The sequence below is a fragment of the Ursus arctos genome, unplaced genomic scaffold (assembly GCF_023065955.2).
Source record: "Ursus arctos isolate Adak ecotype North America unplaced genomic scaffold, UrsArc2.0 scaffold_5, whole genome shotgun sequence".
Taxonomy (NCBI): domain Eukaryota; kingdom Metazoa; phylum Chordata; class Mammalia; order Carnivora; family Ursidae; genus Ursus; species Ursus arctos.
Window position 1 is genome coordinate 85,655,018 of NW_026623067.1, and position 27,496 is coordinate 85,682,513.

The 27,496-nt window shown below is 40.4% G+C and overlaps 1 protein-coding gene across 2 annotated transcripts in view; it reads right to left on the bottom strand.

Annotated features, from left to right (window-relative positions):
• The window catches only part of EFNA5 (ephrin A5), a 270,948-nt gene that overhangs the window by 19,214 nt on the left and 224,238 nt on the right, over positions 1 to 27,496 (bottom strand). The window lies entirely within an intron of this gene.

Genomic DNA, 27,496 nt, shown 5'->3' on the forward strand with positions numbered 1-27,496 from the left:
CTTCCCTGCTTTAATCCATTAATCGCTAGTCCCAACAACTTCCCTCCCAGAACCTCCCTGTCTCCCGTTTCTCAGGGGACCTTGTCCTCGGCCTCTCACAATCCCAGCTCTCTCGGGCCACTTGAGCTATTTCCCGGTTCCTCCAACACAAAAACCCTCTTCTGGGTTCTGACATGGATCTGTTTGTATCAGGTAATAAAGAGCACGTCCCCCATCCTGTTTGGTCTGACAGCTGGCTGTTATATTGCATCTCTGCGACTGGAACTGAGAGTTCCCTGCAGGCAGGAGCTCTGCTGGGTTCTCAGTGCCCTGGAGTCTACTGCTTTGCTCAGAACATGTGTTCCATAAAGATCTGGAGAATGAGTCTAGCAGCAACAGAAATCTGTGGAGCCATTGACCAAACGTGAATGAAAACTCAGGATTAGAACAAAAAAGAAAATGGAGAAGAGGTGTCAAGGAAAAAAAAAAAGAATCCCCTTTCTTGGAAGGCGCCTTCCCCCTCTCTGCTGGCTGCTTCCTACGGAACCATCTTGGAAACTGTGACCAAAGAGCCAAAACCTGGGGAGACACACAAAAGTCTAGTAGGTATTATTGTTATATCTGCAAGCGTGTGGTCCAAGAGATAAGATGCAAATGAAAGGAATGTGGGCATCTCTAGAGCCAAAGATGTGCAGAATCTCATCAAAGATCAGTCTGGGGAGGAGTTGCAGGCCCCACCAGGAAGTAGGAGAATAAAGGCAGAGCGGTGCAAGAATCCAGTGACCTCAAGCTCCTTGAAGGACAGAGTGACACTGGGACATCGTAACCCAAGGTGAAGACTGAAGCCATCCTCGCTGAAATCCTCTAGTCATTAAGAAGGAAGGCTTGGCAAGTTAAGGTACCTCAAACACTAAATGAGAACTTAATCCCAAAATTGTGTTAAGGGATATAGCTGTACTTTAGGCATGCCTGAGTTTAAAAACTAAGTATAGGCATTTTTAAGAGCATCAAAACCATACACCTAGTATTTTTTGTGTGTGAAAAAAGCACCCGAGACTGTGGAACCTTAATGCTTTCCAAGTGTATGACAGCTTTGGCCATTCAGAGTAACTGGTCAGACAGGGAATTCCAATTTAAAATATGAAATGGAACAACTGATTCAGACTTTTGACTAAATGACATCTTAGTAAACTTTACAAAGAGTTTTAAAACATTTACCAGAATTAGAACATATGTTTCATTTTAAATTATTATAAGAATTACTTAAATACTTGGGAAGGTTTTATAATCAAACAATTTAAGTACTTAAAAAGGAAGGACTTACCACGTGAGGACTAATGTATAGAATTGCTGAGTTATTCTATTGTACACCTGAAACTAATATCACACACTGTCTGTTAACCGTACTTCAATTAAAAATAAATAAAAAGCAAAGAGACTATGTTACATCTTTAGTGGTTAAAGGAGTTAAATGAACCAAGTTCGTAAATGGAGCCAAATATTTAAATTTTCTAGTCTTATATATAAAATAAGATGTATAAACTAATTTGAATAGGCTACATTTGAAATTTTAAAGATTTTTAATATTTGTTATTTTAAGAAGTCAAATACCAAATTTGAAATCCAAACTAACCCTTTAAATAGTCTTTCCTGTGGACATCAACTATCCTCTGTGCACCAAAAACTCACACTTGATCCTTCCTCTGGGGCCATGGGTCAAATGCTGCCTCCCAAGGGAGGCCTTCCGTGATCACCCAACTGAAAGCTGTCTTCTCTAGTTTTCTCTGTCACTGCATCTAGCTCCTTTCATAGGTCCTTGTGTAATTGGCAATTAGAGATTTGTTTGTTTCCTGGCTTATCGTCTATCTCCCAATTAAACTGTAAGCTCCAGAAGCAATAACCATTTTTTAATACACACAGTGTTTCCAAAACCTAATACAGTGCTTGGTACAAAGAAGGCACACAAAAAGCATTTTTGAAGGAATGAGTAAGTGAACGAAGTAAAAACTGAACATGCCAGAAATACTCAGGTTCCATACATTACAAAAAATAACCAACAGAACCAAGGTGTTCTGGAAACCCGAGATCTTCACGGATTGATTGGCTATGTTTTTTGCTCTGTGAATATTACTTTTATATTTCCTCTTGCTAAAATGCAGAGCAATTTCAAAGCTAGATAAAACCCTTGTCTACTTTATTGCCGTGGCAAACTTTTTGAGAGATTTGTTTACAATGTGATTTGCCAGAAATCCTAGGGTAGCAAGCAGATAATGCACAGATGGTACCAAGATATATAATAAAAGGTTTGATAAATTACAATTAGAACGTTAACATGAAGTGTATTAAATAAAGTAGTGTTGTATTTTTTAGGAGTTTCTCATCTTTGAAGAGTACACAGAACGGAGAAAAGGATTAGTACACTTCAAAATATGTTCCTGTTTCTTAAGAAATCTGTGCAGCCAGCGTATAAATGCGAGCCTCTATCCACTAGCTATGATATTAATACCAGTGTGCTATTTAAGTTTTAAGGGATCATTGACATTTTGATGCTGACTCTACATGTCATATAAATAGGAAGATTTTTTGTATCGCTTAGCATTTTGGGCAAAAAATTCATTCTATTTTTCTTCTGCTTAGTGGAAGAAAAAGTATGTACTCTTGGGTCAACTTATCTTTTTAATCTAAGAGGTCTCCGTCGAAATTGACTTTGAAGTTTGCTAATTACAAAACTCAACAGGGGTTTTTCCTTATTTGGTATAACTCATATTTCTATTCATTAACCCCAGTTTTAAAAAGATTAGAAAATCTGAATAGAAACAACTTAAAAGTTTGAAGAATAGCCTCTCCCGTGTGATATCTTTAGATACTTCGAGTGCACACTTCCCCTCCTAAGATCTAATTACAAATCTTTTGTGGTTGTAGAAGGGGCAGGTTATGTTCATGTATTTGGAGCTTCCTAATGACACAGTGCTGCGGGGAGGTGAGAAATCAGTTGATTTTTTTTTTCATTCCACAGATTGGGAAAATTTATGTCTACCTGAGTTATGAGAAAATCGGGGTTCTGACGGGCAATCCTGCTAGCTGCTTTTCGTGGGGCCAAGCCACTGGGTTCAGATGCTTTCATTCTGGTGAAAAGATCATTACCAGGCGGCTCCGGGGAAGTTGGCCCTCCTGTAAGTGCGCTCCTTTGTTATGAATATGGAACAGATGGAGCCAAATCTATCTGCTCCGTAGGAACAAAAACACTTACAACCCAGCTCTCTCTATTAAAGACTCTACTTAGCTCCTTTATACCGTTGGCTTTCTGTGCACTGCTGTGAGGTTTTGACTTTATAGAAAAAGGCACTTCATAAAAGCAACAGTTCTTACTCTTAAACCAAAGTGGCCTAAGAACTAAAGAAGATGAATACATGGTTTCACCCACAGGACTCCTTGGAGATATGCAGATATTCAATTAGGGATGTGTGTGTGTGTGTGTGTGTGTAAGACTGTATTCAGTTCTGTAAATGTCTGCTTTAAAACAACATGAAAATATAAAGGAGAACGATGAAGATGTCATGTTTCTCATTACGAGGATGGCATCTAATTGCTCTAGCATAATAAAATGCGAGGATTTAATTTTGTGTATATGTCTGTAAGGCTAGCGAGGACTGTCTTGAACAAAAAATATGACTCTGCACAACAAAATCATGAGGGTAAATATAATTAGTAATTAGGACCACACTACAAAACAAAGGCTATGTATGATGCTTCCTCACTATGAAAAATAGTAATAATTACCTCCAGTATCAGGCCAATTTGCTTTTATAATCTGAAAGATGTAAACACTGCAGGTACAGACCATGCATGTGCTTATTTATCGTGCCGACGGGCTGAGACCCATCCAAGGGCCGTACCTACCATGGGCCCTTGCCGAGGCGTGTGTGTGTGTGTGGACAGATAGGTGGGGGAGGCTCACAGGCTTCTTTCTGGGTGTGGGCGCACAACTGGATATGCACCTTCCCTGAGAGCAACAGGGGGAAGGGGGTGTCTGCCTTATTTCATTACATTTATTATCCCGATACATTTAAAGTCTGGCTGCCTCTTCGAAGATAATTGAAAAAAGAAATTCTGTGGCAGGATGCTTTGATTCTGACTCAATCAAGTCTTCGGGCAAATTTCCTCCTGCCAGTGGAAGCACAGCTTGCCTGAAGTCGTAACCTTTGTTGGAGGGAAGGAACTGGCCTTGAAGCAGATCATGAAGCAGATGTTTTATGCCAAATCAGAGTCTGGGGATACGTAGGCTACTGCAAATAAAACTCTTCTTCTGTCTGTTCAATCATTTCAATTCCCTGCAGTGTGAAATATGAACTTGCCAACAAATGGCCAGCGTGCTGTGCCTCGCAGCAGGGGGGGAAAGTGCCACAGCTGTGCCAGAGACTGGAAAACTCAAGACGCACATGACATGTTCATTAGTTCTGTGCAGCCGGGGTCTGCGCCAGACCGTCCTCCAGAACCCAGATGCAGGGCAGGAGCCGGGACTGCCTAGGACACCCGAGGGTGAAGGACATGATTTCCACCAAAATGAGACACACAACTTGGGCTGATTTCTTGGGTGACCCCAGAAGGTTAGGCTTTACAACAAGAAACCAAAGGGCAGATCTTCTCTGGGTAGGAATAGATTGAAAAGCTAGGTCTGCCCATGATCACAGCTTTTTTTCCCCCCTGATTTTATTAGCAGCCTGCTCTGTGAGCAATAAAAAAAAAAAAGAAAGAAAAATAATGAAATACACTTCGAGCCTCAAAGCAGCTACGGAAGATTGAAATGGCCCAGTGAAGAACTTATCAAAAAGATATCTTGTCTTTATCAGAAAGATGGCATCGTGGAAGCTGGCTGGCATACTTGTTGCAGGCAAATGTAATACTAGTCCCTTCTAGTATTCTGCACTGGCCTTCTCGTTCATTCTACATTACAGGTTCCCAATAATGAAACAGTTAATTTATCTAAATTAAAGAAAAGTAAAATTCACATGTTTCAGTTGGAGGTCCTTTGCAGCATATTGAACATGCATATTCACACATACCCTTATAGCTGTAATCCCAGATTATAAATATCCCATATTCAGTTCTATTGTGAGATTTTTCAAAGGTTATTCACATGCTTTCTAGTGCCACATTCTTTCAAGTTTTAATCATGAGCTCCTTAAATAGAAGTCATTTGCATCTGTAAACATTCCCTTGCAATAGTATTTAGCAGTATATTCTCTTTGTGCAGAGCTATTTTAAGAGGAAAATAACCTTAATATGGAATAACAATCAAGCACAGGCAGAAAAAGATAAATTAGAGGCTGGAGGAGCCTCTGTTACCCCTTTATGCAATTTCTGAAAAAAAAAAAATGTTTGAAGTTTCTCAATCTTAAAATAGCCCGGAATCATAGTTTATTTTGGATGATGGATTATAGGAATACTACTCACATAATCCAAAGCATGACCTAAATCATAAGGACATTTTCAAGAGAAGAAATGAGTTTGAAATAATTTATTGTTTTGAAAAGAGGCCAAATAAGTACACATGGTTCAAGCTCAAAATGATAGACCATTATCACAACTAATGGCCAAGTTCTCATTAGTTTAGCATTTCTAAATGAATGCTGTAGTCAATAAATCTGTCGCAGAATGGTTACAAATGATTGGTGAAAGGGATTAATAAGAAGACCTATATTTTTATTTTAGGATTCTTTTGGCACCAATTACTCTAGAATATTATTTCTCCATAATGTTTCTTTTTCTCTATTTAACTTGACCAAATACAAATTAGAAACATGAAATTATTTCTTAATTGATATGGAGCTTGGTGGGAGGGAACTTCATTTCAAGATGCATAATAATATTATTATAATAGCTACCATTTATCTACTATTTCTACACAGGAGGCACTGTGCCAGGTTTATTACATTTAATCCTCAAAACAGTTCTGCAAGGCCGGTTATTATTATCCTCATTTAAGAGATGAGGAAACCGAGGCTTACAGGGATCAGTAGTTAGCCGATGACATACATAGCTAGTGCTGGCACAACGGATATTCAAATCCACATCCTTCCAATGCCAGAACTATACCACCTCAGTTTATAGTATAAATCATACTTTTCTTCATGGCTGCCCTACTTCACATACTTGTTGCATAATTTCCCAGAAGCTCTTAAAAGTCCTTCCAAAAAAGTCTGCGAGTAGGTTAAAACTTGGTAGAGCTTGACTGTGTAATCTTAAGTATTTACAAGAGGTTTTAGTAAGAGAACCAAGTGGGGTTCTGCCTGCAGAGACATGCCCTACCCACATTTCCTAATCAGGTGTGTGAAGAAAAAGAAAAACCTTTTAATATTGTATTACTGTAACTGATGACCTACTCTAAGTACCCATATGCACCACTGTAGGGAAAACACGAAACAAAACACAGTAACCAAATGTTCCAAAAAGAAAACTGGGAAAATTGGCAGCATTCTTAGTACACACTCCCCTCTGAAAGGAGAGATTTCTCAGCCTGGCACTGTGGTCTCTGACCTCCTGGCATGTCTTGCCTGCTCCCCCCCATCGTCCTGTGTCCCCCCCCCCCCCCACCACCACCGCCCCACTGTGGTGCCTTAGTCTTGGCCTGGAGGAGAAGTGAATTAGGTGACAACATTGTGGCACAAGAACCCAAATTAACATGTAAAGCAGAAATTCCTCTTCTCCGAAAGCCAACTGAGAGGGCTCCATCTGGGGGAGGGGCCTGCTGAGCCCAAAACCACCACCTATTTACATACAGACAGAGTCAATGGCCTTTCTTGATGCCTCAGGAAAAAACAAACAAACAAACAAACAGATGCAACAGATTCACTAATTTTTCCCTTAAATTCAATAAGGATAGGAGTTCATTAATAAGGTACATAAAAGGTGACTTTGTCTCTATCTTTTCCTTCCTCTCTTGCAATGTAGGTATCTGATCCACTAAGGTCTACTCAGCAGCATATGGAACATTTCCTGCACCATCTGTTTTCCCAAAACTCTTCCCCTTAGTGGACCAAATCCCAAAGATCCCATCCAGCCAGAGAAACAAAGGATTCTGCTGCCCTCAAGAGAGGTGGCCAAGAGTTCAGAGTGATCGTGGTAGAACCCAAGTCAGATCACGTTCCTTCTCTGCTCCAAACCCTCCAATCCATCACACGCGCTGCTCAGAGCTCTCTCGGGGTTCATCCTGCTCCAGCCACGCAGGCCCACAGCTCTGCTCAGGCCCTTCGTGTGGTTCTGTTCCCGCTACCTGGACGGCCCTTGTACCGGACAGACACATGGCTTGTGTGCTCACTTTTTGAGAGTCCTGCTCAAGTGTTAGCTATTAGAAAGGCCTTTCCTGATCTACCTCTTTGTACCCCTAGCTACTTCTCTATTTATACTGATATATATTATATATATATATATATCCCTCTGTATTATAATTATATAGATGGGTAATCCTTTAATATATTTAAATACTCTTATATATAAAATAGCAATTTCCCTACCTTTATATTCCCTCTGCTCCTGCTTTATTTTTCCATCATAGCATTTACCAACTACCTGACATGTTTCCAATTTATTTATTTGCTTGTTTATCCCCATCCCCACCCCCTGGCTCCCCAGCAGAGTATAGGTTCTATTAAAGCAAGGCTTTTGGCTATTTTTTTCTCTACTGTACACACAGAATCTAAAATACTTCTGGCCAGCACTCTGGCACTCAATAATATCTGTTAAATGAAGGAAGGAAGAGAAAGGATAAATGAAGGAAAGACAAGGTCACCCCAAGAAAATGCTTGTTTGCTTACTGATCTACTATAAATGCCCACAAAATCGCAAGTTTAGGGGAGAAAAGTAAAATAAAAAAGCCAATAACTGAGTAGGCATGTGAGTTTCCTGCAATGTAAGTAGGCCCTTAAGCCTGCTATAAATGTGAATAAGTGGCTTATTTTTCAAGATAGAGTGGTTTTTTCCCCCCACATTCAATTAAGATGCACTAAAACATATTTGTATGAAGCAAAATGATTTTAAAGTACTTTCGAAAAAGCTTCTACTAATAACCTGGTGGTTGTTTTCAAGGCATTCCTGTGAAGGGTGAAGGCAAATGACAGCAAAATATCAGCAAAGCATTAAGTCCAAGAAGGAGGTCAGGGTTTTGGTGGCCTTTCTTTGGAGTAATGCTAAGCAGCAGCAGCCCCGATTAGCCTGAAAACGCATAAGGGGGTAACCGTGGAACTGGAGACAAATCTCATCACCATCATCTATCAACAGCTAAACACTGAGCACTTTTGCCCCCTTACACCAACCTGCAAGCCGACGTCACTGAATCACAAAACTCAAGGGCGTGAACCCTGGGAACAATGTAGTTCAGTCTCCTCATTTTGTAAGTTTAGAAACCTGAACTTTAGCATTTCAGAGCTGCCAAATATCGGATCAAGGTTTATCTCATGGGGGGGGGGGATACTGAACAGGCTGATGCGGCCCAGGGACATTCATCACAAGGACAGTGTTCACTCAAACTACTGTGAACAGAACTAGGGCAAAGAAATCATCCCCAAAGCTCCTCTTAAATACAAAGAACCAAATTATTAGCAATTAAATATTTAATGAATTTATAGTATAGCTAGTTCTGCTAAAATGAAATAGTTTAGTTGAACTTTTTATTTGCTGAACTTATTCTTTAGAGAGCATGTAAAATCAATGTGTATAATACATTTATATCCTTTTTATAGAAAAGAGTATAATTTTACTATTTTAAATAACCGCAGAAGATTATGGCTACTGCATCTTTGCCATTGACATCGGGTTGGTCATAGTTATGATTTATTTTTTCTCAAATATATGGTCAGAGATACAGTCTCAATTAAGATATTACTCCTGGAGGAAAATGGGAGGCACTTTACAACTCTCTGCTTTATGATTCTATTTCCAGAAAGCACAGTGGTGAAAAGTGGGAGCTGTCTGTGATACTAATTTGAAAAACTAATGAAGTTATAGAACTGTTATTTCTCATAAGCAGCTACCAGCCCCTATTCTCTGCACAGTATTATACTGTGTACAACTCCAGTCATGGCCAGAGCTGCTGCCACAACCTGCCCTCTGCAATACAACACACACATACCCCCGCCCCTGCCACCATGTTAGCAAGGAAGAGATTCATATCGAATTCTCAGGCACTGAGGATTTCCTTGCACTCCCCAAGAAATGTTCTTCCCACTCACCTACAGCTATCTTTTCAAAATTTCCAACTACTTTTGCCCCTTGTGACCAATTTGATTCTAAAAAGTATACATAAACTGGATTTTTAGAAATCACATCATTTAAAAAATGCTCTAGGGCTATTGAAAAGAATTCTGCTTCTGTAAATGGAATGATCACTCTGCAATTTATCTTTTGTAAAATCCTAATTTTCGTATGTCATGCTTGTTTAAAATGACATAGACCTGTTCAGATTTCCTCAAGGGAATAAAATCAACACCAATTATTGCTTTCTACCCCATTTCAGTTGAAAACTTCCTGTAGAATAGAGAGCAGAATTGTAAAAATACTTAGCATTGTCTGCCCTGTCATTTTCTTTAAATATGCATAGAGCAAAAATTCCATAAAGCAGGAATCGTCACTGTCAAAACTTTGGTGGTCTCCACTGGAGTCCCCTGGATTCTCACAGAGGTAGATGGGTCCATTCTTTATTCCCCCTCCCCTTCCTTGTGCCACTTTGTTTACAATAAGAAAGAAGAAGTACACAGTCCCTGCTCTCAGGACCTTACATTTTATTGTTATTTTTTTTTTAAGATTTTATTTTTAAGTAATCTCTATACCCAACGTGGGGCTTGAATTCACAACCCCGAGATCAAGGGCTGCACGCTCCACTAACTAAGCCAGCCAGATGTCCTGTGACCTTATATTTTAGACAGCAAGATACAAAATTTGAAATTGTCATCATCATTTTGAAGGAAGAACCAAGGAGTTTGACAGACAGAAGCCAGAGGCTCTGTACGGGATGGGGGGGAGTCCCCAAAATTTTGAACTAAAGGACCTAGTCCAATGTGCTAAATTCTACATCAAACTTGGGCACAAAGACATTAAAAGCCTCCAAGGGGGTAGGTTCAACTAGGGTCTTCTGGCAGTTTGCATATACTTGCTGACCTGGAGTACCAGACAAAAGTAGTTAAAAAGCATTTATTGAATACCTGCACCACGTTCACCCTAGGAACTGCAGTATGGGAACTGCATGTATGAGGGAAGGGACTATGTCTCACTTCTCGTTTTTAGATGATCAGTGCAGGAAGGCCCTGGACAGCTACAACCTGGAGTAGCTTCCAAACGTATCAAGGCTTTGGCGACCCTTCGGGCCCAGCAGACAGAACTTAATGATTCAAAGTACCAGGGGGCACTTTCCACACAGACCTGTGGGGGAGCAGAAGGACTCAGGAGGTTGCACTGGGGACAATGTAGTGAAACAGCCATGTAGGTGACATGACGCCTTTTATAGAAGAGTGAGATGGTGGATGAAGAGATTATGACATAGTACTGGGGAGTGCAAAGCTGCCTAATGATGCGTTGCCAAAACAGGACGAACAATGTTCTAGGGCAGGCCTCCCTTCCTCTTGCCCCCAGCTTAGTCACTTTCAGGGTTATTCCTTACTTCTCAACAAGGGACTTGAGATAGACTTGAGACTAGGTTTGTAAGCAGAATTATCTGAATGGGGTAACCAGTTCTTGACGACAACTAGTGAAATGGTACATTATTCAAGTTCAATGCAATCAGCGAAGAACAGAAGAAGAGCAGACTCTAAGCAGCACAGGTGTGCCTCAGGAAAACGAAACCCGCCTAAGCTGCAAACCGAACTCGGCATCACGCTGGTCTACTTCTTCGTCACATCTGATCAGGTGCTGTCTTTATGCTTTGAATCTACATTTAACGTAAGACTCAAGAAAAGTGACAGGGGCGCCTGGGTGGCACAGTGGTTAAGCGTCTGCCTTCGGCTCAGGGCGTGACCCCGGCGTTCTGGGATCGAGCCCCACATCAGGCTCCTCCGCTGGGAGCCTGCTTCTTCCTCTCCCACTTCCCCTGCTTGTGTTCCCTCTCTCGCTGGCTGTCTCTCTCTCTGTCGAATAAATAAATAAAATCTTAAAAAAAAAAAAGTGACAAAAGTTATTTTAAAAATTTAAAACAACTTTCACAGGAACAGGCGGAGGAATTATAGTGGCACAATTCACTACAAACACACGAATCCTGGAAGGAAAAGACAACTAGCCTGTGTTTGTCGCGCACCTCAATGGAGGATTAGATGCAAGGACGTGGGTTCAACTATACAGAAAGCCCAATATGCTAACTATAGAGAAAGAGGGGGATGATGGATGGTATTAAAATAGATTTCACATTTTTCATGATTGGGAGAAGCATATACTTAGTGTATTTTAAAGCTGAATGGGATTTTATAAATAATCTAACCTCCTTCCATGGAAGCCAGGTCCCTCCAGATGCTCCAATGAAAAAGAGCTTCCTAAATCTAAGGAAGTCTAAGTTTGGTGAAGAAAAGAGATCATCTCTCTCTCGCTCTCTGGAGAGTTGCAATGCATGGCAGTACATTTAAGGCCCCAAGAAGTTTTGCCTTCCCTTCCAAAGAAGGGGATAAGAAGCAACTTTCACCCAGAATTTGGCAAACTTAAACCTGATGTCAGAAATTGTAACATCTTTAAAGTCTCGTTCCTTGGGATCTCCAATCTAGCTCAACTCCGTCATTTTACATTCGAAGACAGACTCAGTTACCTGACTAATCCCATATCTGACTAGTGTTGGACACGGCCAGAATGGGACGCAACTCAGTCCATTGCGCGTTTCTTATATTCTGCTGATGTCAATGAAAGAAAGCTGTAAATCAGCACATAAGGATATTTCCCATTATTTGTCAAGTTTTGCTTTTTCCATTGAAAGGAAGAAAAGCAATCGAATGTGAGGGAAATCCTAACTGAAAAAGATGAGTCACATTCTTTAATTTGTTGGATCATGGTAAAGTGTGCAAAAGTACTGGACAGAGATAAATTATTACTGTGCAACAAACTAGAAATATAAATGGTAAATTGATGCTCTGCCCCTACTGCACTTAAAGGATCTGCCACGTAGATTTTCTCTTTGTTTTGAACAATCCCATGTATTCTCCACTATGGTTCAACAATGAAATATACCCTTGTTTTGGCCAGTGGTGCTTTTTGCCCATTTGGCATCAATGCCTATCGTCTGGAGGCTGAAAACCAAATCACCACCACAAAAACTTGGAAGAACTCCTTTCCTTAATTTCACACAGTCTTGGTGGGATTATCAGTCAAGGTGCTCTTCATTCTTTTCCAAGGATAGCTATCTATGCCAATCAAATTCCTTCTCCCAGGAGCTGGAATCCTGGGTACAGTGACACAAGGAAGGGAGAAATGTTAGAGCTGAGAAAGTCGAATGGCTGGGTCTTGACGAGGTAATTCTAATTATCTACTCGTTTCTAGGTTCTGGATCCCCAGCATCACCTCGGTTACTGTTCATCCTGCGGTCTTCAGTTAAATGCATCAGTCTCTTTAGTAGGGAGAAAGAGCCTCTATTTTTGTTAAAGTTAGCTGGAACTGACAAATATTGTTTACAAGTTGAGAACCTTAATGAATATGGTACCCATCTGTGGTGTACTTTGCAAATGGATGAGGCATTACCAAATAATCATACTTGTTATAAGGGTCACACAGTTGGTAATGAATTATCCCAAAAAGAGAGAGGATATAAAAACTATAAGTAATATTAAAGTAATGTAAGTGTGATAGGTAAAAATATAGCTACTAAAATACCTGAATTAAATTTATCTATAAACAAGGTGCCAGAATGTATATATATATATGGGTTTGGGGATACCAATCTAGGGCTGTATACTGATTAATCTGTTTCTGATGGTGGAAAGAATGATATCATCTTGTGCCTTCACTGCATAATTCTATCAGGGAAGTGACAAGCCTCGCTTTTCAGAGACGCCTTGAACTGAAGTGGAGTATACAGTCAGATACAGATTTCCTCAAATGAACTGCCAAAACCATTAATCTTTATCTAAGGACCCGTAATAACAGTTTGTTCTCAGTAGCAGGTGGGGGAGGGAGAGAAAATGTCTTCCAGAAAGCACTTTGGCAGTCAATCTGGTTGATAATAAAACTTGATGAAACATCTGTGATTAATATTAATCTAATTCTCCCTTTAATGGATAATTGTGAAAAAGATAATTTATCCCATTTCATTTAGACTACAGCTGAGTTCTTCAATTTAGGAAAAGAACATTTTTCCATGTTTTGCAGGTATGAGACTCCATGGGAAAGAAAAACAGGTGCATAAAACCTGCCAATGGCAATGCAGTTTTCCAGTTAGCCCTGGAAAATATTCTGCGTGAGTTCGGCGGACCGCTGCAGTCTTGGATGTGACCCACAGAATGGTTCTCAAAGCGACATACTGGTATTTCTGTATCTCCACTGCTGTTGATCATTCTAAATAAACCACAGTGAACTGACAATGTATTTTGATCATATTTGATTCTGCGAAGAGAGAAAAATGCCCTTGTGAGTAAATGACAGAAAGCTATTTCTGACCACCAGTGTATTTCAAACTAGTTGATGATAGGAACTATTTCTGACACATGCAAATGTATAATTCAAAGTACCCATAAAAATTTGTCATGGAAGCTACCATTAATTTTGACAGAAACTAGGAAAGTAACTAATTGCCTTTCAAATATCAATATTAAGAATACCATTTATTAAGCTAGCACTCTAACTCATTTATAAATGGGAAACTTGAGGTATGGGTTGAAGCCCCCTGCCCAGATTAACACACCTAGTAAATAATGAAGTTAAGACATAGCTCTCCTCATTTTTGTCTCATCTGCTTTTCTACACTTACTAATATTTAAAAAGGAACCTATTAAACAGTGGTCTTATTTTTAGGAATCAGGATATATTTTATGGTTAAAAACATGACTGCTGTCTAACCCAATATGTAAGTAGTAAAACAGTGATTAAATACACATCACTGTTGACCTTTAATCATAACTGAATCACGGCTCCATTTAGATATACTCCTTTTTTCATCAGACTCTAACTGAATATTGGGGAGAAGAAAACAAACTGACAAGCACAAAAGGTCACAGACAATAGGCAGTACCCACTTCTTCAACGTACCTTCCAAAACCCTGTGTTATGGAATTAGAATATTACAGGAACTTCTCACTATTCTTTCCTTTTTCCCCAAGTACACATTTTCCCTGTGAACTGTTGGGTCCAAAATGACTATTTCTTACTGCTTGATATTGTGCCTGTTTCCTATTTTTATGTGGCTTTCTGATTCTTATCTGCACTTTCACAGGCTGCCACTCTGCAAAAGGAATTCACTTTATAACAAAAATTGTACAATAAAAATTTTAAAAATTGTATAAGAAATACAAAAACCCCAAAGAGTCACCTGGTTCTTGTTTGCATCAGTGGGGTAAGATTGAATCTTATTTATGAATGAAGCAAATGAGACAATTTGTTTAGTGAGGCAGAAGGAAGGATTTGTTATTATGACCATCGTGAACGAGCTGCCTCCCAGAATCTCGGTCTATCTTAGTCTTTATTCTTAGACTAGCTTGAGCTCTTTCTAACTAGAGCTCCCTGGGTTATAAAAACCCTCACATGACAAAGACTGCGTTTTCTCAACACCAGTGCTACTGTTCCATTCACTCAAAGCTTCCAGGATCTACTACTTCTTCCTGGTCTACAATTTAGACCCCTCTACTCCCACTTTAAGCCAATGTTCCCAAAGTGTGGTATGAATATCACCTGCAGGAGAAACTGCTGGAGAGCTTGTTAAAAATGAAGATCCCTACTGCAACCTCATAAAATTTAATGGATCAGACTTTCTGGAAGTGAGTTCCAAGAAGCGACATTTTTACCCCCCTCTGTCACTAAACTTAGGATAGTGTCTTAAGCCCTGAGACCTGAATTTCACCTTGCCCCTCAAGTCAGCATGTCACTCTTTAATGTCTTCCCCCTGAGGCAATCCTCTCTCTTTTTTATGGACGGTGTCAATCTCGAAATTTACTTTATTTCTCTTTTGCTCTTATTTTCATGGATATATTTTGCTCACACTCAACTGTGAGCTCCTGGAGGATCAAGAATACATCGAGTACTTTCTATTGTCACTTTAAGGTGTCTGCTACTTTGGCCTGATGCCTAAACACAGCTCGGTAACTACTGATGGGTTGACTAATGAGAAAACAATATATAATACTGAAGTGTATCCTTCTATAGTCTGTAGATTTTTCTGCAGCCACAAATTTAATGATGTACCAGTACCAACAGCCCATGTACAGTTTAACAAATGGTTTTATATAGCATTTTTGAATATAAATACTTCAAGAAATAGCTGCAATAAATCTTCTAAAATGGTAAACACATCCTATCAAAAGGTCAGAAATTCTGCTATTTGATTAAATTAATAATCCAGCAAATGTTATTGATGTAGAAATCTACTTAATAAAAACATCACTAAAGCCTACGCAAAAAAAAAAATTTTTTTTAAACTCTGCTCCTATGACAAAGAAGCTGAATAGACAGAGAAGGCAATATAGAAAGGACAGAAATTCAAGCAAAAGGTATTAATTTCTGTGATATTAGAATAATTTCTCCTTAAGTACTGGTCCTTTTTATGCAATAAGCCAATGAACGTTACTTGTCATACATGAAAAAGAGCTAAAAGCATGAGCACCAGAGTCAGAATGCCTTTGCTCCACTCTGGGCTCCACCACCCAAGAGCAGTGTGGTTTCAGACAAGCTATTTGACCTGTCTGTGCCTCAGTTTCCTCATTGGTAACATGAGAACAGTAATAGTGCGAGACACAGAGCTGTGATAAGGTATGGATGAGAAGGAACCGTAAACGTGTGGAATGGGCAAGCGCTCACTACCGGCCGGCTCTGATTCTCTAACCAGCCAGCCTCTAGCCCTAAGGGCAATGATTGCCACGTATTTCTAGGCTAAGGCCCAAATGAGTTTCCCCCTCAAAAACATACTACTCCCTATTGCCTCCTAGGTAAGCGCTAAATTCCTGAGAACAGAATTCATGGCCCTCCCTAATCTGGCCCAATCTACCTATCCACTGTTATTTTTCAAAGCCTTTCCATTCCAGTCAGACCTGTCTTTTCATTGATTCCCAGAGTCTGGCTGTTCCGATTTCCTTATCAGGAGAGGGGAGGCAGTGAGCGAGCAAGTCCCCGGGAGTGGTGTGAAGCTGGCTCTCTGGAGGGCTGCTGGTGCTCTCCCCAAGGCTGGCCACTGCCGTCAGGAACCAGTGCCACCCCCCTGCTGCGTAAAGGCCCGCTGCTGCTCACGGCCGCTGCCGTTCCTCACCTTCATTCTAAAGCACGAATAAATTCTCCAAGGAGCCCTTCTCCTCGTGGAATCGCTACTCCTTTTCCTTGAATTTGCAAAAATGTGTGAAAAACTCCAAATCTGTGAAAAACCGGAGGATTTTAATAACAACAGCCACAGCCACTACAATGGTAATAATAATGGAAGCAGCAATCGGCTGCTGCCGTGCTGCTTACCAACGAGGCAGAGCGATCCCTCACATGTCATAGTGCCAGGCCGGGATGTGGCGACAGCTGCCCACGAGGCCTTGCAACATAGTCACCGATACCTACACTGGGTATTGATTCTGCTCATCAGATTTAAACCTCTGAAAAATGACTCAGGGTATCAGAGAGACATACACTTTCCACGGTCCTGCTAACTATTAACTGTTTTCATCACAATTGAAATAGGGAGTGAATGACACATTTTATTCTGTTTTCATGTTCTGACCCCACAAGCCACTCAGTAGTGCTCTACTGTGTGAAGCTCAGGGGTGAACGGATGTGAAACATCCCTCTGTAGGTACACGAGCCATTTTTAGAACTCGCTTTGCCTTAAGTTCCAGGGTATAGTATTTAGGACTTATGTAAAGACTTGCCAAGAGTGCTTGAAATTGGTCTTACTTTAACTTCTTTTAAAATATTTATTATGGGGGCGCCTGGGTGGCTCAGTAGGTTGAGCATCTGCTTTCAGCTTAGGTCATGATCCCAGTGTCCTGGGATCGAGCCCCGCATTGGGCTCCCTCCTCAGCAGGGAGCCTGCTTCTCCCTCTCCTCCCCACTTGTGCTCTCTCTCGCTATCTCTGTCTCTCAAATAAATAAATGAAAAATCTTTAAAAAAATAAAATATTATGAATTGAGTAAAGAGCTTAGACTTGGAGTCAAAGTACGTGGGTCTGAACCCTGACTCCATTACTAACTGGATTGAAGCTCGCTCAGCCTGTTTCCCCATCTACACAATGGGGCTAATAATAGTACCTACCTTACAGATGAGGAGCCAACGAGTAAAAACAAGTATAGTGCCTGGCATACAGTAAAACTGCGATAAATGCTAAACCACTGTAATTACGGTGATCAGAACTCATACTTATCAGTCAAGGTATGAGTAAGCCTTCAGCAAAAGGCTGCTTTTACAATAATAATTGCTCTGAACTAAATTTCATTTAAATCATTGCAGTATTCATTATATGGACTCAAAACTGACTGAACTGCATGATATATAAGCAAGACATTTAAGCAATCTCTTAAAAGTTAAAAAAAAAACCCAACAACCTGCTATTCATATTTTTGGTTCTATTTTACTCTTCTTCTTTAGATTTGTTCCTTAAGAACTCAGTCTAAAATAAAGCAAGAAGTTCTACATTCAAGGTTGAGCACCCACTGAAACTGTTAAAGCAAAACATACAGGGAAATTGCATGGATTCAGATTCAGCCAGAGCCTATGATAATGTACTTAAGGAGAAAACTAACCCAAAAAAATTTTTGTAAAAAAAAAAAAAAATTAGAAAAAGCAAATTCACATCAGAAACCAGATATTAGAGCTAATAAAAACTGGCCAGTTTTTAAGTTAACAATACAGATTCTCTATTAATGACTCAGACATTATTTGGTTTTAAAGATGTGGGGTGTAAAAGGGAGTGCCAACCTAAACTAAAACTCACCTAACACTAATGTAGGTCATACTACTGGAGACACTGTACATCTCTGAAAATAGTACAGCGAAAAGACATTATCATTTCAATTTCTAACAATAATAGACTGCCTGGCTAGTCTCCAATTTGTGATACTTTACTTCTGGGGCTCAGAATGAATTAATATTTTGTAAAGCTTTAAATTTTAAAACCAAACCTGGATATAGCACATATATTAAAGTTCTGTTCCTAATGTGAATTTTCTACAAACTACCTAAAAATATTCAATGGTAAAGGAAGCCTGTTGCCGAAGTCCACGCGTTTCCCCTATTAAACAGAGGTAAGCCATATCCCCAAGAAACCACATTTCAAGCCCACAGGATACTCATGAACTAAAATAATGAATGATAATGCCTCGTTCCCCGCATTAATATTAAAGAAAAGAGAAAATAGAAAACTTTATAGCCACTATCAGCTCCCTGAACCATAAATCTCAAGTTTTGAGAATTGCTTCCCAAAAGGGTAGGGAGCGGGGATGAGCTGTGAGAGCACTTTGGAGCCTAGAGATATTTTTTAGCAAGCCAGCAAAGCACTGACACAAATTTCTACATATCTCTGGCTGTGAAAAGTCTCATTTGTGGTGATTTATATTTCCTCATAAAGCACTCTGTAGATAATATAAGCCTGCTGTGAGGCTGTATGACAACTTTCAAACCAAGAGTTACACGACCATTCTGTTAAAATAGAGCAAGAATAGATGAGTGGGGAAATCTGTAGAAATAGTATGTCTTCTGATGAAAGGCCAAAATCTGGCTCCTCCAGCACGCACAATGTTCAGAGACTCACCTTTCGCTCTGTGCTCTGTGTGTCTCCTGGATAACATTTCTGTTGTCCATACGAGAAAGTATTATTTTTTCTTTTTTCAAAAAGATTGACTAAGCACCTCTGGTGTGTGCATGCTTGTGTAATTTACAACAAATGACACTTAGACATCATCACACTGGAGTTCAGTTGCCTTAATAAGTTACTAAGGGAAACACAGAGAATGGCATGCTGACAACTCAAAGTCAATGAAGTATAAACACTGTTATTCCAAGTGTCACCGGTGTGTTATTTCCCTTTCTCCTGGCATCCGCTCTGTGTAACACACATACACGCAATGCAGCAGCTCATTACACTGTTTTCAGTTAACTCTGCAACCGAATTAGTACATTACATGTTTATAAGGCTGAGAATTGCTACGTCCCTGTGAAATTACACAATTAGTCAGGTGCGTTATTTCTCTGGGAGATGTGGCCACTTTTGACATTTAGGGATTTAAGAACCCCCAATCCTTTCATATATTCTGTTTCAGCATTTAGGCTCAGTGTGGTAAAAGGAAGCAAAAGGTGGCCTAATTCCTTCCTCCCCCTTACGAGGTCCAGAACTCTACATGTTCCCTCAGTCTCATAATAGCATTTTAAATTCTTAAAAGGAGCCCAAATAAAAATTATTGTTTTTGAACTTCTTATCAGAGTGTCACAGCCTTTGAAAACTTCAAACAATGCAAAGAGTACTTACGAGTCTTTAGTTTCTTATGGCTTATACCATGAATTTCCATCAAGCCGCAATTATTCAAGAGCTTTTAAACGCCCTTTGCGAACTTTAAGGCGGCTCCCAAAGTCAAAACCGATTAAGCAGGGATGTTTGCTCCAGGTTCCTTTTTCACAGACCTGGCATTCATTTCTCTGACTCTCTTTAACGGGACCCTCATCCTTTGGGCAAATCATTCACCAGAGCACACGTTTCTTCTTTAAAAATTCTCCGCACCTGACCAAATAATACTGCCGACTTTTTAAAAATAATAAATTGTTTTTAAATATCCTACGTTCCTATTAATTGCCTCCCCCGCCTTTGGTTGTGCTCAGACTATCTGAATCACGGCTCGAGCATCCGCACTCCAAGCACGGCTGAGCTGACACCAAGTATTCTTTTCTGAAGGTTAACAGGGTACCTGGCAATAAACAACCATTTCTGTAAGAGAAACTTACAATTAACATAGAAAAATATCCTGAAGTCTCTAAATATTCTCTTTTATGTTCTTTATTTAACTTTCATTTAAGAGCCCTTGAAATCCATTCATGCTTTCCTAAAAGATGGCTAGGGACAACTTGAAACAGACACTATTCTCTAAACTCATTCTTTATAATTAAAAAAAAAAATACTTCATTTATTTGTTTGATGGAGAGAGAGACAGCCAGCGAGAGAGGGAACACAAGCAGGGGCAGTGGGAGAGGAAGAAGCAGGCTCATAGCGGAGGAGCCTGATGTGGGGCTCGATCCCAGAACGCCGGGATCACGCCCTGAGCCGAAGGCAGACGCCCAACCGCTGTGCCACCCAGGCGCCCCTCTAAACTCATTCTTTAAATAAAAGGTGCACTCTTGCAGGTTCACTAAAGACCACTCGGTTACACAAAGGAAATACAACAACTTTTCAGACAGAAATCGATGTAGGGACGTCTGCATCAGTCGGGTGGCTCAGTCGGTTAACCGTCTGCCTCAGCTTGGGTCATGATCCCGGAGTCCTGGGGTCCAGTGTCGCATTGGGCTCCCTGCTCAGCGGGGAGCCTGCCAGGGAGCCCACTTCTCCTTCTGTCTGCTCCGCCTGCCACTTCCCCTGTGTGTGCACGCTCTCTGACAAATAAATAAAATCTTTAAAAAAAAAAAAAAAAGAAATCTGATGTAATCTAGACAAACTTCCAGTGTCCAAATAGAGAAAAACTGTTCCACTGGATGTTCAAAATAAAGCAAAACTTAAAAAAAAAAAACAACTAAATAAGTTTGAGTGACTACGATATACTTTGTACCTGAGCAATTACTCTTTGATGTTTGTGCCGTGTTCACTCTTCCCCACTTTAGCAAATATTAAAATGCGTCCATTTCCTCACACTGCCCTTCAACTCCTTTTTCTATTAATATAAATATGCCTCGCTGAATACCATGTTCTGAGTCTACATATTTAAAAAATTATAGAAGGTGCACTAGTATTCGACCACAGTCCTTCTGGAAATTCCAGTTATAAACCCCTTGAATCTCAGCTGAAGTATATGCTAGAACGTTTACTGCTAAAATAAGACGCTAGCAAGCAAAAACATTTTTCAATAATAAAAGCAAATTGCGTGCGTGCATGTGTGCGCACAGACACACAGACACACACACACACACACTCTGGAGCAAATTTTGAGTTGTTCATTTTAAGAAAGAACATGGTACTTATAGGTCACCTCCCCTGCAAGAGTAAAAGATTAAGATGGAAAAGATTACCTCCTGCTTTGATAAATGTGCTGTTTTGACACTCTTCTATTTCCATAAGAACCATTCAGGAAAAAGGCAGATTGGTGTGAACTGACAGGACCAAAATAATTCTTAATGTACGTTACTAAGGTAAGCTGCTGAAAAACTGGACATCCAGAGGGGAACGAAGACTCCTTAGGCAGATATAATCCTAGCATAACATTAGTTCAGAATATAGGGCACATACTTAAAATGTGAATCTTTACCAGGAATTTATGAAATTTTTTACTAAAGTAAAAATGAGGGCTATTCAAGGTGCCGTAACTTTTCAAAGGACACACAGGTTTTTGTTGTTGTTCTTATTGTTTGTAAGATTTTATTTACTGACTTGAGAGAGAGCACGAGAGAGAGAAAGAGAGAGAGAATGAGCACGTAGAGCGAGAGGGACTCGGGCTCGATCCCAGGACCCTGAGATCATGACCTGAGCCAAAGGCAGACGCTCAACTGACTGAGCCACCCAGGCGTCCCCTCAAAGGACACCCAAGTTTTTGGACGTGAATTGCTGAAGTCATCTTTTTGGTGGTCCAGCTGGTCCTTTAAAAATATTTATTTGAGCCTTGGAAATAAAGATTGTGATAATAAACTATTTTTATATGCCCATTTTATAGATGAAGAAAGTGAGGCTCAGCAAGGTTCGGTTTCCCACAGTCACACGGCTATTAAGAGTATAGAAGATTCGAGGGCAAGGCTGCATTCACCAGAGTCTGTGCCGTTTTCCTTTCAAAACCATATTCCACTCTCCCCTTTGATGTAGTGTATCCTCATTATATGATCAAAAAACATAAATAAGAAACCAGGGAATTGCAGTGCTGGGTACAGTGAAACCCAGGGCTTCCAATTTATCTGCGTTTCTTAAACATCAGCATATAAGGAAAAACATGTAATTGCTTTTTTGTCCTTGGTTTACTATTATGACATTTATTTATTCAACAAGTATTTATTGCACACCTAGTCTACATGCTATTTTCTATTACCTTTTCTTTCTTTTTTTTTTTTTTAAAGATTTTATTTATTTATTTGACAGAGAGAGAGACAGCCAGCGAGAGAGGGAACACAAGCAGGGGGAGTGGGAGAGGAAGAAGCAGGCTCATAGCGGAAGAGCCTGATGTGGGGCTCGATCCCACAACGCCGGAATCACGCCCTGAGCCGAAGGCAGACGCTTAACCGCTGTGCCACCCAGGCGCCCCTCTATTACCTTTTCAATGAAAATGTACAGTTTTAAATCAATATTATGGTTAAGCAGATTCTCCACATTATGGAAAGCGTGCCTGATTTTAGAAACACTTCTATGAGAAACTATACTCTCAGTTGCAAACAACTCAGCTGCAAATAAGCTTTTGGAACAGAGCCAGTTGGCGAGTGAGGGACTTTCTTTATGTTAGTATTCTCAGATTTACTGAATATTCTTATATCATTTAAAAGGATGGTCAATAACTGTATTGTACCAATCAAATGATTTTTGAAGCAGATCTTGATCATTTCAATACGATATCTCTTTAGAAGTTAGGTTACTTACTTAGTTTTAAAAATTGCGTAGTACATATGAAAAATGCCTCACCGCCCAAGACTATAAACTTTTATTTGAAGCACATAAAAGAGAGAATTAGCAGTTAACCACACACATTTGACTAGTTATATACTGTGGATTTAAGAATGATGCCCATAGTAACATAGGCTGTCCTCATGATTTTCTTTTTAATTTTGAAAAATATGTATACCAAAAGACTGGAGCAGAAGTCTTCACCTCCCTGATTGTCTTTTCATTGATGTTTTCAGGATTCTAACTTGAAAGAAATGGACATCTTTTTGGCTCTCGACTTCTATAACCGTATTAATACAAAGGATTAATACGAAAATAACATGTGCACACAACTTCACTCGCCAGTGAGCTTAGGAAGAGTGTGTTCCCCGGTAATCTCTCGGAAACTTCTGGATTGCATCTGGGTGCTGTGACTATAAACTTTTACTCCGAGTACCTTCTTTTGAGGAAACTTAGATGTGGCAAATGCTAGACGATGTCTCTGCCTTTTTAGCATCATTTTCAGAAAATGACATTTGTCTTCTTGACTGTAGGTCTCTCACTCCTAAATCCAGCGTGCAATCATGATTCAGCCTAGAGGATGAATAGTCACTGGAGTTAAGAATTTCTCTGACCCAAATTCTGGGTCAGAAAGTTGTTGTATTCAAAGGGTCACGCCTCTGGGAAGGTACGGTTGAAGTATTGCATGGAGACGGAGGAGTATTCTTTGGAAAGCTGAAACTGCATACATGTGCTTAAAATCTGGCTACTACCTGAGTTGGGGTTTCTGGCAGAGTTTATAAAGTAATATTCTCTAAACAGTCGTGCTCGTTGTTTTTACCTTTTTTTGGGGAAAAAATACAAAATAAGGTATGCTTTTCCTTTTTAAGCACAGGAGACCTCGGACTTTATCTCTTCACTTCCTGTTCCTTGTTTACTCACTTAATTTCCTCTCAAATCCATCACTTATCTGTGTGAACTTTTCTCTAGTTACCTAACTTCTCTGTGCCTCTGTTTCTTCCCCTATAAAATGGGACATCAGAACAGAACCTCCTCATACTGCCTTGAGAATTGTAGGGGTTCAGAACAGTGCTTGCAATCGAGTGCTATGTAAACACCGGTGACCTCCACTTACTGAACACCTATTATGTGCCAAACAACGGAGTCCAGGGCGTAGGGCAGGCGGGCCGAGCAAGCAGCCATAAATACACAGTGTCAGGCGTGATGAGCGCTCGAGAGAAAATAAAGCAGGGTAAGAATGCAGAGGATTACAGACATGTTAGCTTTATATAGGGAGATCAGAGCTGACCTGAAGAAAGGGAGAGCAAGGGACGTGGGTGCTGGAGCAATGAGAACCCCAGGCAGAGGGACGAGAAAGTGCCGAAGCCCTCCTGTGGACTTTGGGGGTGGGCACTGACAGGAAGGAGGGCTGGGGGGGGCTGGCGCGGAGACAAGAGGCAAGGGTGGAAAGCGCAAGGGGACGCGCCACGGAGGACCTTGCTGGCCAGGTTAGAGACTCAGGATTTTGTCCTGCCCAGCCCAGAAGTCACTGGAGGGCTCTGAAGGAGCAGTGACAGGAGTGGGGGGACACCGGAGCCTGCTGCACTAGTCAAGACCACGGCCGACAGGGACTCGGATAAGCCGGCAAGCGTGGAACGAGCTCAGTATGCTAGGGCGCCCCTGCACTCTGCGTTCGCCCTCCACAGATCCCTTTAACTGGCATTTCCCGACCACCTACTAAGGAGGGCATCAGGCTGAGACACTTTACGGATGTTATTTCTTACCCTGGTGTGCAGACCTTTAGATAAAATATAGTAAGATTAGGATATTAAAGCTCCAAGAAATGTTAAAAACCATCTATTGCAACGACGTCACTTTACAGCTGTGGACTTAGAAATCCAGAGAGATGAAACGATTTACCCAAGATCGTACAGTTAGTGAGGCCAAGACAAGGGCCCAGGCCACAGTTCCTTCCTTTACAGAAGAGAATTTTTCAAAATTAGCGCTTTCCTGACTTATAAAAATAACTGACAGTGCCTTATTTATTTCCCTTCGCCTCTTCTGATTAAAAAATAATAGCAGCAAAACTTCTTTCAAACTTCTTCTCATTAGGTTAATATTTATGAGAATCATTTCTAAAATGAGTACTTGTGAAGTTTCTAAAATAACTCTTTGCCTTAGGAAGTCTATATAAATGACTATTGCTATAATCTATTGACTGGCAGTTCTGCAAATCTATCACTGATAGAAATACCACCGGCTCTCTGTAATTACTTTAGTATGCCCATCTCTCACCAAAATAACTTCTGTAGATTAACAACAGTATCTGTCATATTCAAGAATGGGCTCGGTCTGCCTTAGCGGTATCAGAGATTATAACGACTTAATCTACTGCCCGTTCCCAAGGAAAGGAGGACATAGCACAGAGACAGTCTTGGGACAAATCAAAGATCTAGAACAGTGAAGGGCATTTTATTTCAAAAGTAAACAGGAAATATCACATATTTCCAACTACTCTGTTTTCTTAATTTTGTATGACTCAAACACATTAAGAAGGAAACAAATGTTACTGGGCATAAAGCAGAACTTGATAAGAACATTCTAAATTGTGTCCTCCCTGAGTAAGTGATGAGTGGATTTTCTGATACGAAACCCTCCTCTCTTCACTTTCCCCAAGGCCAAGTGTGTATTTGAATTTCCGTTCTCACCACTCTACTCAACCCTTCCTCTAGCACCCTAAAGCAGGACAGCCAATGGGCTACGGCTTTCTTTTTTCTCTTGGAAGACTTGTTAGAGATTTGAAGCCCTCAAGGATCTGAAATATACCCCTGGTCTAGTTAAGAACATTTTACAAAATTGGCCAGTGGGCGACTAGTCAGACTTGTTCCGAGTTCGGCAACAGAGCTTCCTGTAAGGTAATAACTGTGAAAAGAGCCATTTCCCAATCATCTTGTTCATTCCATGCGTATTAGGAGAGAGGAAAATTCAACTGAGGGCCAATCCTCCCCTAAGAATCCTTCAGTTTAATTACGACCCCAGTGCAGTAAACGTCTGTAAGACATTCACGCTAGCTCTGCCGCTCTTGCTCTCAGCAGAGAAAGGAAGAGAGAAAACCCTTTCCCTACTAAAAAGACAGGGAAGGATGCTCTTGCGGTTCTAAGACATGGTTGAAAATCCAATTTAGCGGACTCCGAGACCACTGTGCTTCTTATAAACGAACATCTCTTTGCTGCTAATTTTGTGCTATTTTACCATTAAAAAAAGTAATTCAGGTTAAACTCAGCTGAACAGCAAAAAGCTCTTGATATTTTGAAGCATTTTGGAACAATTACTTTGACAGGAGCCCTTGACAGTTAAATGACTCCGTTAAATGAATGTTATAGAAGACACATAATGATTTTTAGTGAAATATTGAATTTAACCACAAATGAGGAAAAACCCAGTCATCAGCACTATGGGTATATTTGAATAGTAACATCTTGCTTATGAACCTCAATGGATTCTATAATTTCTAATAATCATGCAATCAACTAGTTAGCTGGTATGTTTCCTATCTCAGTGCTCTCAATTCAGTTTTGGCTTTTGCTTTTGTTGTTGTGTTTTAATCCGAGGAATCAGTATGTAAATTGTGGAACTGGCAAGGATTTCCTCTTACATCAGAAGGGTATTTTAGAATCAGGCAATTAATGATTGCCGTCCAGCCACTAAAGTCTCCCTTTTTCCCTTCGCCCATTTGCTGAATGAGATTCTTTCACAAAGTAAAAATCAGGAAAAGGCAGGAGCCTGCTGCCTGAGAACGCGTGAAGTCAATGTATGTCAGTGTTTCCTCCATCCGTGGGACTCAATATTCCTTTTCTTATTTTGTGGATCGAATGTGAGATAGTATCAAGACTCTTACGTGTTTTCTCATGACTAATGACTAAAATATGTACTGAAATAATAAAACTGGTACTGTTCAACTTCCTTTTTAAATTCAATCTCAGTGTAAGTGGGAGTGCCCGTGTGATAGTGAAATCCGGCTTAATATAAAATTCTGTTTTCTGGAGAAGAGGAGCTAGATATCCTCGTAGACTTAAAAAAACATGTGGGTTAGGAGTCTGTGGGGACATTCAGGGTGAAGAAACGAGTCAGAAAAACAGGAATATTCTTTATCTTGCTTGTCTGGCAAGGAGGGGTGGAAAGTCAAGGCTAAGCGTACTGGGTGGTATCGCCTGCCTCTCCCCACTGTGTACAGCCGCACTGATTCTTTCAAGCAGGTGAGGTATGCGTCCCCTTGTGCCCTTGTGCCCCCTGCTCCCTGCATTTACCTTCCTTCAGCAACTGCCAATTTATTTCCCTCTCCTCCCCACCAGACGGTCACTCCTTGGGGACAGGACTGGTCTTTTGGTCTTGCAACCCCTAACATTACTGAGCCATGATAAGTTGGTCGATAAATGTATTTCTGGGCAAAAAAGGTTGAACTCCTTCAGCTGATAGTGAAAATACGTGGAAAAGGCCAGATAGTTTAAATATTTGCTACTGGAAAGGAAAAGTCCAGACACACAGCAAGCCGCCTACACCGAATATACCTGTAACCGTCCTAACTCAAAGTGCGGTCCCTAGGGCAGCAGCGTCACATGGGA